The following is a 12,363-nucleotide window of genomic DNA, read 5'->3' as shown; positions in this document are numbered from 1 at the left end:
TTTCTTTACGTATTTCTTCGGTTTTGCTTTGGTTATATGTTTGAAAATTCATTCTTAAATTTCTCTAGAAATTTTTTCGATAATTTCTTTTAAACATCCTTTAGAAATTCTTCCCACCTCAGGAATTCCTTCCAGGAATAATTTAGAAAATTACGCCATTAAATCCTTTTGTCATTCCTCCAGGAATTCCTTCGAAAAATACTCTGAAGAGGCCTTTGTAAATTCATCCGGATATTCTTTCGGAGCCTTCCTCTTACTTTTAGTAAAACCATACAAATTTCCTTTTAAAAATGCTGCAGGAATTATTCTGGATATTTCTGATTTCCAAAAGAATTGCTATAAGGGAATATTCGAAAGCCTTTAAGAATTTCTAATTAAATGTTCGGAGGAATTTTTAATTAATTTTCTCAAGAATTCTTGGGTGAAGGAGAATTTCGAAGAAATTCCAAGAATTTCTTCCAAAAGTTTCGGGAGGGATTTCTTAAGGAATTACTGGATAAATTTGTTAGAGAAAATCCTGGAATAAATGCTGATGGAAATCATTTTTTAAAAATTGAAGGAGTTTCTTATTCAATTTCGGCTGGACTTTCTGAAGCAATTTCCAAAGGCATTTATAAAGAAATTCAAAAACAAAGAATTCTTCTATAAAGAAATTTTGGAAGGTTTTCCTGAAACAATTTCCGTAGGTATTCTTAAAGGAATTTCTGAACAGGTTTTCGAAGGAACTCCAAACAAATTTCCAATGGCATTTACAAATTTCTAAAAGAATTACCGTAATATTTTCTAAAAGAATTTCAGAATAAATTCTTGAAAAAAATTGCTAAGGAATTCTTGAAGAAATCTTTGGAATATCTAAATGAATTTTCGAAGAAATTTCTGAAGGATTTCTCCTAAATCAATTTCCGAAGGTATTCCTAAAACAATTCCCATGGGGATCCCTACAACAATTTCCGTAGATGTTTTTGAAGAAATTCCCGAAGGATTTTTTATAGGTATTTCCGAAGAATTTTTGAAAGGAATTCTTGATGGGATTTCCAAAGAGAATTCATAAAGGAAATTTCAAACGGAATTACCAAATTAAATTCTGAAGGAATTTCCGACGTACTTACATTTCTGCAAGAATTTCTTTGGACATCCCTCCAATAATTCTTTTGGAATGTCTTGCATAGGAAATAAATCCAGAAATTTCTTTGGATATTTCTTATAATATACCTTCAAAATTTTAAAGAAGGAATTATAAGAAAATTTATGATTTTTTTGAGTACCTACAATACTTACGGAAATTGTTTTAGGATTACCTTTGAAAATTTCTTTAGGGATTTCTTCGGAATAAATTTTAAGCACTCAGCGAGTACTTTCTCAAGAAATCTCTTTGGAAACTCTAGGAAGAGATTCTTGAAATTCCTTCAAATTTCTCTCAGGAAATTCCTGCAGAACTTCCTCCAGGAATTCTTTCGATATTTTTTTTTGAGTATTCCTCTTACAGAAGTTCTTTAGACCTTCGGGATTCCTTTTGAAATTTCTTCGTAATTTCCTTTGTGCGTAGTTTCGGGAATTTCTTCAGAAAATCCTTTAGAATCTCTTTTAGAAATCCTTCGTAAATTTCATTTGGAAATTATTTTGGGAATTTCTTCGAGAATTCTTTAGAAATTCCTTACGAAATTTCTTCAGGAAATCCTTCAAAATTTCCATAAGAAACTCCTCCAAAAATTCCTTTAGGATTTCCTGTTTCATTTTTCCATAATTTTCCGGATGAATTTTTCAACAAAATATCCGGAATAATTCCTGAATGAATTTTGGAAGGAATCTTACATTGGAATTTCTGGAGAAATTTACAAAAGCCTTTCGGGTGATTTTACGAAAGAATCCCTGTATGAATATCCAAATGAACTACAGGGGGAATTTTATAAATTATTCCGGGAGGAGATCCCGAAAGATTCTCTGGAGGATTTACTGGAGAAATTTCAGAAGAAATTCTTGAAAGAATTTCCAAATGTATTTCAGGAAGAATTTTCGAAGAACAACTTGAATAAATTTGGGACAAGAATATCCAAACGAATTTCTGAAGAAATTATTTAACGGATTCTCAAAAGAATTTTCAATGGAATTTCCAAACAAATTTCTATTGGAACTATCATATAAATTTTTAGATGAGAATTTTTTACAAGAAATCCTTCCTGAAGATATGAAAGAACTCTTTCGGGAATTCTGCCAGGAGTTTCTCCGGGAAGTCCTTCAAAAATTCGGATAGCAGTAAAACAAAACCCTGTTTTGAATTTGAAATTAAAACTTGTTAAAAAAAAAAACAAAAATATCGGGATTTCAGTCGATCTATCATCATACTTCTTTGGACATTCTTGAGAATTCCTTAGAGTTTACTTCGTCAGTAATCATTCAGTAATTTTTCAAAAGTTCTATCAGAAGTACAACGCATCCCGCAAAGGCTTCATGCCGCGAACCGAGATGTGCAGGGATAAGGATGTGAGCATCTTGACGGCCGAACGTGTGTTGGAGGCTGCACTTCCAGGAACACCTAAAGTGCACTGAGATCACAGGCAGTGTCGAAGACAAAGTAAATGCTAGTGGAGGGAACCGACCGCTCACCTGGGAAGCACTGTTACGATAGATGGTGATACCATCGGCTGATAATAATGTTAGTCGTGAAATACGAAGGCGCATCATCTGCGGAAGTCGGGCCTTGTTGAATCAGTTTAATCTACATTCCAGGAGGAACTCCAAGAGATATTCCTTGGGAAACTTCTCGTATATCTACATAAGGAACTTCTTCAAAACGAGAATTCAAGAATGAACTGCATCGTGAGTTCCTTCTGGAGTGCGTTCAGGCATTCCTCCTGGAGCTAGACCAGGAATTCCTTCAGGAGCTTCTTTTTGGAAATCTTTGAGGGATATCTCTTGTAGTTTTTTAAAAAAAAATCTCCTAGAGTTCATCCAGAGATTCCTCCTAGAGTTCCGACAGAAATTCCTCCTAAAGTTCCTCCATAAAATTCTCTTGGAGTTCCTCCCAATATTTCTTCTGAAGTTCCTCCTGGCATTATTTCTGGATATCATCCAGGATATCCACCTGGAGTTAGTCCAGGAATTCCTCCCGAAGCTGCCCCAGAAAGTTCGTCCAGGAATTTCTTCTAGAGTTCCTCCAAATACTTCTCGCTTAACTTTTCAAAAGGACCTAAGTAACATTTTTTTCATGAATTAATTTGAATAGCGCAATCAACAGAACAACATGAAAGCTATTGATTGCAGTATTCAAATTAAATCATGAAAAAAATGTTACTTAGGTCCTTTTGAAAAGTTCAGCGAGACTTCTTCTTGGATTCCTTCAGGAAATCCCCCCAGCAATTCATTTTGGAGTTCCTCAAGGAATTTCATCTGAGGATCTTTCAAATATTGCTCTTGAAATTCTGTTCGAAATTCTATTAGGAATTCCTCCTGAAGAATCTCCAGAAATTCTTCTAGAATTCCTTCGAAAATTGCTCTATGAGCTCCTCCAAGAGTTCCTCCAGCAATCCTTTTGGAGTTCCTCCAGGAATTTATCTTGGAGGAGCTCCTTCAGGAATTTATCTTGGAGTTTTTTTCATCCCCAGAAATTCATCTTTGAGTTCCACCAGGTAATTAAGAAATTTCTTCATTTATTTAGTCTACATCTAAACAAATAACACTGAATCAACAATTTGACGTCACAATACACGGTTCGAGGCCGCATCTCTCCATCTCCGAATACGCCCCAGGCTCGCCAAGTCGTTTTGCACCTGGTCTGCCCATCTCGCTCGCTGCGCCCCACGCCGTCTCGTACATGCTGGATCGGAAGCAAACACCATCTTTGCAGGGTTGCTGTCCGGCATTCTTGCAACATGTCCTGCCCATCGTACCCTTCCGGCTTTAGCTACCTTCTGGATACTGGGTTCGTCGTAGAGTTGGACGAGCTCGTGGTTCATTCTTCGCCGCCACACACCGTTTTCTTGCACACCGCCAAATATGCTCCTAAGCTCCCGTCTCTCGAATACTCCGAGTGCTTGCAAGTTCTCCTCGAGCATTGTCCATGTTTCATGCCCCTAGATGACAACCGGTCTTATTAGCGTCTTGTACATGACACATTTGGTGCGGTGGCGAATCTTTTTTGACCGCAGTTTCTTCTGGAGCCCGTAGTAGGCCCGACTTCCACAGATGATGCGCCTTCGTATTTAACGACTAACATTGTTATCAGCCGTTAGCAAGGATCCAAGGTAAACGAATTCCTCGACCACCTCGAAGGTATCTTCGTCTATCGTAACACTGCTTCCCAGGCGGGCCCTGTCGCGCTCGGTTCCGCCCACAAGCATGTACTTTGTCTTTGACGCATTCACCACCAGTCCAACTTTTGTTGCTTTTCGTTTCTGGCGCGTGTACAATTCTGCCACCTTTGCAAATGTTCGGCCGACAATGTCCATGTCATCCGCGAAACAAATAAATTGACTGCATCTGTTGAAAATGGTACCCCAGCTGCATGACACCTTCTAGCGCAATGTTAAACAACAGGCACGAAAGTCCATCACCTTGTCTTAGTCCCCGGCGCGATTCGAACGAAGTGGAGTGTTCGCCCGAAATCTTCACACAAATTTGCACACCATCCATCGTTGCTCACAAATTCCTTTTGGGGTTGATTCAGGAAATCTACCTGAAGCACCTCCAATAAGTCCTCCTGAAGTTCCTCCAGACATTGCTCCGGAAATTTAACCGGAGAGTCCAAAAATTGAATAGCAGTCTTCTAAAGTAACTGTTAGTTGCCGATCCGTAAGATATGAACGGAACCAGCATGGAAGATCGCCGTGAATTCCAATCCTCTCAAGCCTAGCGATTGCAATCTCATGGTTCACCTTATCGAAAGCAGCAGAGAGATCGGTGTAAATAACATCCGTTTGATTTCGTTCTAATAAGCTGTCGGTAACATACGAAGTTAGGCACAGCAGATTTGTCGTTGTGGATCGACCGACAATGAACCCATATCGATCATCGCTCAGGTACTGCTTACAGCATAGGATCCATGACAACCAGTTCAAATAGTTTGGAAACAGCACTAAATGAAGTAATGCTTCGTTAGTTATTGACGTCACGCTTGCTGCCTTTTTTGTAGACTGGAAACATTTACGCCTCTTTCCAGCATGATGGGAACAAACCGATTGATAGAGAAAGCTGGAGAATGTTTCGAAACGGAGAAAGTAGGGATACAATGTGTTTCTTGAGTAATGAAGAAAGCTTTCCATCGGGGCATTGGAAATCGTCGTGTCAGAAACATTCACGCTGATTAGCGTTTGATTTGTAACTGGAACGTTCTCTGCGGCCAATGATATGTGCTGATAATTCGTCCAATAATGATGATGGCAATCCTTCCTCCTTGCGTTGTTCATTAACGTAACTCCAAAAGGATTTTGGATTTGATAGGAGTCTAGATTGAATTCCCTGTTCATATCAGTGATAAGAGCTCTTACTTAAGCATTAGTATTCGTAGTTGAGCCTGACATAGTGTTGTTTGAGCGGGAGTGTAAGATATTTGGTGAATCTTTTGAGGGCGGCCTTCTTCGTTCTTTTCAGCGTGCGTAATTTTTTTGTCATCCAAGGAACACGGGAGCCATCGCGAATGATCTTCTTCAGGACATGCCTATCTAAAACATAGGCCAAGACGTGCGAGAAAGTGCGAAGGACTCGTAGGACAATCGACACTTAGTGTATCCATTGTGCTTGCCACACAGGATACATACTCATGCAATGGCGGGCATAGATAGGCTTTCAATCAATAACTGTGGAAATGCTTATAGAATACTAAGTTGAAAAGCAGGCCAATTTCTAGTTAGAATGTAGAGCCATCGAAGAATCGTAGGACACTGCCGTTGAAGCTATGGAGACTTCAAGAGAATCATAATCATTGACCGCAACTTATGTGTGACTGAATTTCATCACAATCAAGTTGCTGCAACCAATTTTATCTGACTGAAGAAGAAGATGATGAAGAAGTCTTCCAGTATATTCTTTGCAGTTCCTTATTTTATTCATCTTGGAGTTTCTCCAGAAATTAAGCTTGGAATTTCTCCAGGAATCGATCCTGGAATTAGACAAAGAAATCTCCCTGGAGTTGATTCAGAAATTCCTCCTGAAATTACTTCCGGAATTTCTCCTGGTGTTTCTCCAGAATTCCTCCGGGATTTTGTTCTAGAATTGCTCCAAATATTTCTCTTTGAGAAGATCCTTTAATTACGTAACGCTAAAATTACTCATTTTCAACCCCCTCTCACTATGTCACACTTTTTGTATGAAACATTTGAAAATGTTGTTTGGATTGGAAACCTTGGGCCAAAGCCCCCCCCCCTACGCGTTACGTAATTTATGGATGTTCCCTTTTGATTCTTTCAGAAGTTCCGCCAAAATGACGTATGACCATGTTATTGATAATGGAACAAATACCCGATATATTTCAAAATCAATTAATGAAAAAAGTAGATAATAAAAAAAAATATGAAAAACAACAAAGAACAAAATGTTTAATCTTTTCATTGCAATTCACATTCTGCTACCCAACAACTTTCCTATAAAAACTGATATAACCATCCATGTCTACAATTCAATTATATTCTCTATTGGTTAATCGTCATGAGTTCATTCAGCTCAACGTCGACGTTCCTATGTGTGGTCAGGCGGGACATGTTCGAACTGAGTCCAAACAAAAAGTTTTATTCCTTTTTACAATATATTATTCATCCTGTGGTAGGGAGTCAACTACCCAACCGGTACAAATGTTGCTTCGTTGTCATCCGTCCTTTCGGTACTGGATGGAAATTTGCAGCGAATAGGAATAAACTTCGTAAACTAGACCTTTTGTGGCTTTCGCTTCGACTGATTATATTATGACCGATGGTGTAATTTTGCTTAGAACTGAAACATGACTTTCCAATACTGGGTATCATCGATGGAAATACTCATGAATGAAAAGCCATCCACATTTGCTTCATGTTTTGAATTTGCGTGAATTATATATAGAAGAACGACTTCGATAGGCAAGTTTTTAATTTGACCGATTTCGGATTTTTTGGGATGTTTTGACGTTTTTTTTCAGGACGTTACCATAGGTCAGCGGGTACCTTCCGGGAAGGGGGTTTCATAGAAAAGGGTACACAGTGATTTTTTATTCTTATGTTACTTACGAGGGGTTAGACAAAAAGGTTGGGATAGGCAAAATTTTGTAGATATTCAAATTAACATAACTTTGCCTAAAAATAATCCGATTTGGATAAAATCGAGATCATCGAACGCAAACACTATTCTATTTTTCTGTTCATTGTATATATTCTTGGTCACCCAGGAAATTCCTGGAGTTAAGACCTTTGGGTATATATGCGTAACCAAAGGGCCTTAACTCCATTGACTTCTTGGATGACCACGAACATAAGCTGGGAATGCATTCTAATCCTGACTAAGACTGGCTGATCTTTGATTAGGTGTGTAGACCAAAAGGACTTAGCTCCAGGGATTTTCCGGGACATCCTGAACAACCTTGCTGAACACAACTTGAGTGCAGGTGCAAATGATATCAAGCTAGAGAAATATTTAACGCTTACAAGAATATTGCGAGCACATTAGCGCTGCTTATTTGTGAAACTCCTTATTGCTTTCTTCATTTCAAGAGAGTTGAAGACATCACCTTTCTGAATCCCATTTTTTTGCGATGTACAATGTAGAATATTCCATATATCAGAAAATCAATGCCTCATGTCAAAGCACACACCTTCCTGCACAATTTTCCTGAAAATGCGCAGTTTAAAATGGTCATAGAAAATCACTTACTTTGTACTCTTTTTTCACGAAAACACCTCCCTCCATGCAAGATACCCGCTCATCTATGGTTAATCTTAGGTAACGTCCTGGAAGATGATTAAATTTCCATTCGAAACATCCTAAAAATCCGAAGCCGGTAAATTTGTTAAAAAGTAATAACAATTTCAATATGGGGTCAATATGACCTCAGAGTACAGACAACGGAGGATTTTTTTGATAAAAGTAGACTGTGAGTCATTCATTCATTTATTTCGTTAACATCTAAACAGATAACACTGAATCAACAATTTGACGCCACAATGCACGGTTCGAGGCCGCATCTCTCCATCCTCGGATACGCCCCACGCTCGCCAAGTCGTTCTGCACCTGGTCTGCCCATCTTGCTCGCTGCGCTCCACGCCGTCTCGTACCTGCCGGATCGGAAGCGAACACCATCTTTGCAGGGTTGCTGTCCGGCATTCTTGCAACATGTCCTGCCCATCGTACCCTTCCGGCTTTAGCTACCTTCTGGATACTGGGTTCGCCGTAGAGTTGGGCGAGCTCATGGTTCATTCTTCGCCGCCACACACCGTCTTCTTGCACACCGCCAAAGATGGTCCTAAGCACCCGTCTCTCGAATACTCCGAGTGCTTGCAAGTCCTCCTCGAGCATTGTCCATGTTTCATGTCCGTAGAGGCCAACCGGTCTTATTAACGTCTTGTACATGACACATTTGGTGCGGTGGCGAATCTTTTTCGACCGCAGTTTCTTCTGGAGCCCGTAGTAGGCCCGACTTCCACAGATGATGCGCCTTCGTATTTCACGACTAACGTTGTTGTCAGCCGTTAGCAAGGATCCGAGGTAGACGAATTCCTCGACCACCTCGAAGGTATCCCCGTCTATCGTAACACTGCTTCCCAGACGGGCCCTGTCGCGCTCGGTTCCGCCCACAAGCATGTACTTTGTCTTTGACGCATTCACCACCAGTCCAACTTTTGTTGCTTCACGTTTCAGGCGGGTGTACAGTTCTGCCACCTTTGCAAATGTTCGGCCGACAATGTCCATGTCATCCGCGAAGCAAATAAATTGACTGGATCTGTTGAAAATCGTACCCCGGCTGTTACACCCGGATCTCCGCATGACACCTTCTAGCGCAATGTTGAACAACAGACACGAAAGTCCATCACCTTGTCTTAGTCCTTGGCGCGATTCGAACGAACTGGAGTGTTCGCCCGAAATCTTCACACAGTTTTGCACACCATCCACCGTTGCTTTGATCAGTCTGGTAAGCTTCCCAGGAATGCTGTTCTCGTCCATAATTTTCCATAGCTCTACGCGGTCTATACTGTCGTATGCCGCCTTGAAATCAACGAACAGATGGTGCGTTGGGACCTGGTATTCACGGCATTTTTGAAGGATTTGCCGTACAGTGAAGATCTGGTCCGTTGTCGAGCGGCCGTCAACGAAGCCGGCTTGATAACTTCCCACAAACTCGTTCACTAATGGTGACAGACGACGGAAGATGATCTGGGATATCACTTTGTAGGCGGCATTAAGGATGGTGATCGCTCGAAAGTTCTCACACTCCAGTTTGTCGCCTTTCTTGTAGATGGGGCATATAACCCCTTCCTTCCACTCCTCCGGTAGCTGTTCGGTTTCCCAGATTCTGACTATCAGTTTGTGCAGGCAAGTGGCCAGCTTTTCCGGGCCCATCTTGATGAGCTCAACTCCGATACCATCCTTACCATCCTTAGACTGTGAGTCTAAGAGGCTTATTTTCCAGATTTTCAAGCGAGTTTCTACCTAGAGGACAGATCTCAGCGAGTTTAACGAGTAGAAGCATAAGTATTAGAATGCTAGAGGCGCTGTTATCCTATACAGCATTTGTGAGCAACATGATTCATCCATCAGAGTAACCTTGATTTTGCATAAAGGGTTCGGTCGGAACCTGGAATGTCAATTTTATCATTCTGGAAAACTAGTTAATATCAAATATGAAAATTCGGGCTACTGTGATGAAAAAACGTGGACATCTGACACATAATGTACCATCTTGAATAAAACATGATGATCACAAGATTTGAAGCGCCATTAGCAATCTAATACTTATGCTTCTACTAGTTATATTGACCACAGAGTACAGACAAAAGGTTAATACACCATACTAATCTGCTGATCAAAAATGCAAGAATGATTACCCTTTAGAGAAATAATCCTCATCGGTTTGCTCCGGTAGAGGATTTTCGATGGGCGATACGAATAGTAATCTTTTGCCAGGTCATTCAGTAGCAGCAATGTTCAGATGTTCGTACGAAAGTGCATTAGATTGGGAGGATATTTTCGAAACACATGTGAGATTGAGCCTGGGGAAAATTCTCAGCGTGCAAGACCCTAATGATTAAATTTCAATTTTCGTCTTGTTAGCCATGTGTCATCTCTTAGCATGCCCTTGCTCGACACACAACATAATACGCACAGCACGCCAGCACAGCCTATTGATGAATCATTCGCTTCATTAATTCGTGGGATAGAACTTCATATAAGTAGGTACCTTCATTTTTATAGGTACATGAATGCAAGTTTGAAACGAATTTGAATATAATTATTTATCACTTTTTTAATATCATTCCAAGCAACCAAAAGTTTGGATAAGATGGGATGTTTTGGCCTAATCAGCTTGCATTTTAAGTAATTTTTTGTATGGCTGGAGCGCAAAAGTGAACCTTGAAGTTCTGTTAAGCTGCTTGGAACTCGATGTGAACCGAAAGTGAACTAATTGGTTCGGCTAGGAACAAACTAAAATAAACAAACTAAAATAAACAAACTGAAATAAAGTAAAATGTGAACTTTTGGTTGCTTGGGATAGGCACAGATAAGCACATAAAACCTTTGCTAATCAAATTAATCGCTATAAATTTTAACAATATAGTTTTCTGAGCTAAACGTGAAGCAATCGTCAATATGAAAAAAAAAAACGATAATAATTATAATTTTACTACTTCGCACGTAAGAATATCCGCAAACACACCTGGCAACATCCGAGTGGAGACATTTGCTCACAGATAGACCACGTGCTGGTCGACGGACGACATTTCTCGGATGTTATAGATGTAAGGTCCTTCCAAAGATAGTAAAGTACAAGATAGTCCACTCTTGGAAATCCCATACGAGTCATTAGCGAACAATTTTTCCTGCCAGTAGCGCTAACTAGTGAGAAAAAGTCTAACCATTTTAATAAAAACGATCACGGTAACATTGCTTTTTCATTGGTTTTCATATGTCACAACAAAAAAGTTTTCAATTTGAAAAACAATAACACATCGCTGCTCGTGATGTGTTTATTTCCTGTGTCAACACCGGTCCACAGCTAAGGCGGAGTGCGAGGTTGAGTGTTCAAATTTATGGCTCCAAAGCATTAAGCACCTAGAAGAACCTTTTAAAAAATGATGCTTGAATCAGCGAGTAAAAGTTATACCAGTAGAACCGACCGTCGGAGAAGCTATTCACCTATATTCCGGCTGTACATTGCACAATTGGGAGTACCTGCCAACTTGATTACCCAGTTGTTGACTCAATCCTATAAACGACGCCAACGACATTTCCGGTGCACACAGATACGGTTATCTTCCCGAAGACGGTTTTGATCATCGAGCACCTATTATTATCTGCGAGTATATTCCAGCGGAAAGATTATCGTATTGAAGACAATTTCTAAAGCCATTTCTAAAATCAACTTCCGGCTATCCGGCACCAGCCGGAAGGTTACCCATACATGCTGCTCCGATCGTTATATTTTTGTATCTACAATGTGTTTATTCAAATAAACAGGACCAGGTTTTTATTGGGAAGTAAACTTCAGTCGATGATTGAAGTTTTTTGCCCTGTTTATTTGTCGGAAGGACTAATGGGACACCCTAAAAAACTTAGAAATAGTCAATCTTATTCTATGTTTGTACATGCTATTTAAATTGTCTTGTTTGTTCGATTACTTCTAGAATTGCTTGGTCCGTTAAATTTTCGCCCGAAGCAAGTGAGAGTAGACCTTTCTGTAGTTTCCCTTTTAGTGGTCCCAAGCAACAACAGTAAAATTAGAATTTTATCATTAAAAAAACACTTTGATTTATTCCAATAAATAGAAAAGGTGTGGCGTTTGGCATTAAATTTTATTTTCATTGTTTTGGAAGCAACGAGCAGCTTATACGCGTTGATACTGAAGCAACGGTGCGCCTCAAAGCGTCGATGCATGTCGATATGGAGGCAACGATGCGTTACCAAGCGTTGCTGTGATAAAATAGTTCGACCGCCATCCGTTGTAGCGCTTGAGTCGTGTTCGCCTGGTTTTACCAAGAGTGGACTATATTGTTAATATATAATATTTGGTCCTTCAGAGGTCCGAAGATCGACTCGGATCACTATCTTGTAGTTACGAAAATTCGGGCGCGACTCTCCAGCGTCACGAATTCACGAAACAACAGAACGATGCGTTTCAATATCTAACGCTTGTCAGTTGAAAGAGTTGCTGAGCAGTACCACCAGAAGCTGGACGAGCGGATAGGAGATGCC

The sequence above is a fragment of the Armigeres subalbatus genome, chromosome 3 (assembly GCF_024139115.2).
Source record: "Armigeres subalbatus isolate Guangzhou_Male chromosome 3, GZ_Asu_2, whole genome shotgun sequence".
Lineage (NCBI taxonomy): Eukaryota > Metazoa > Arthropoda > Insecta > Diptera > Culicidae > Armigeres > Armigeres subalbatus.
The sequence above is the reverse complement of the archived record's forward strand: the minus strand, read 5'-3'. Positions refer to the sequence as shown.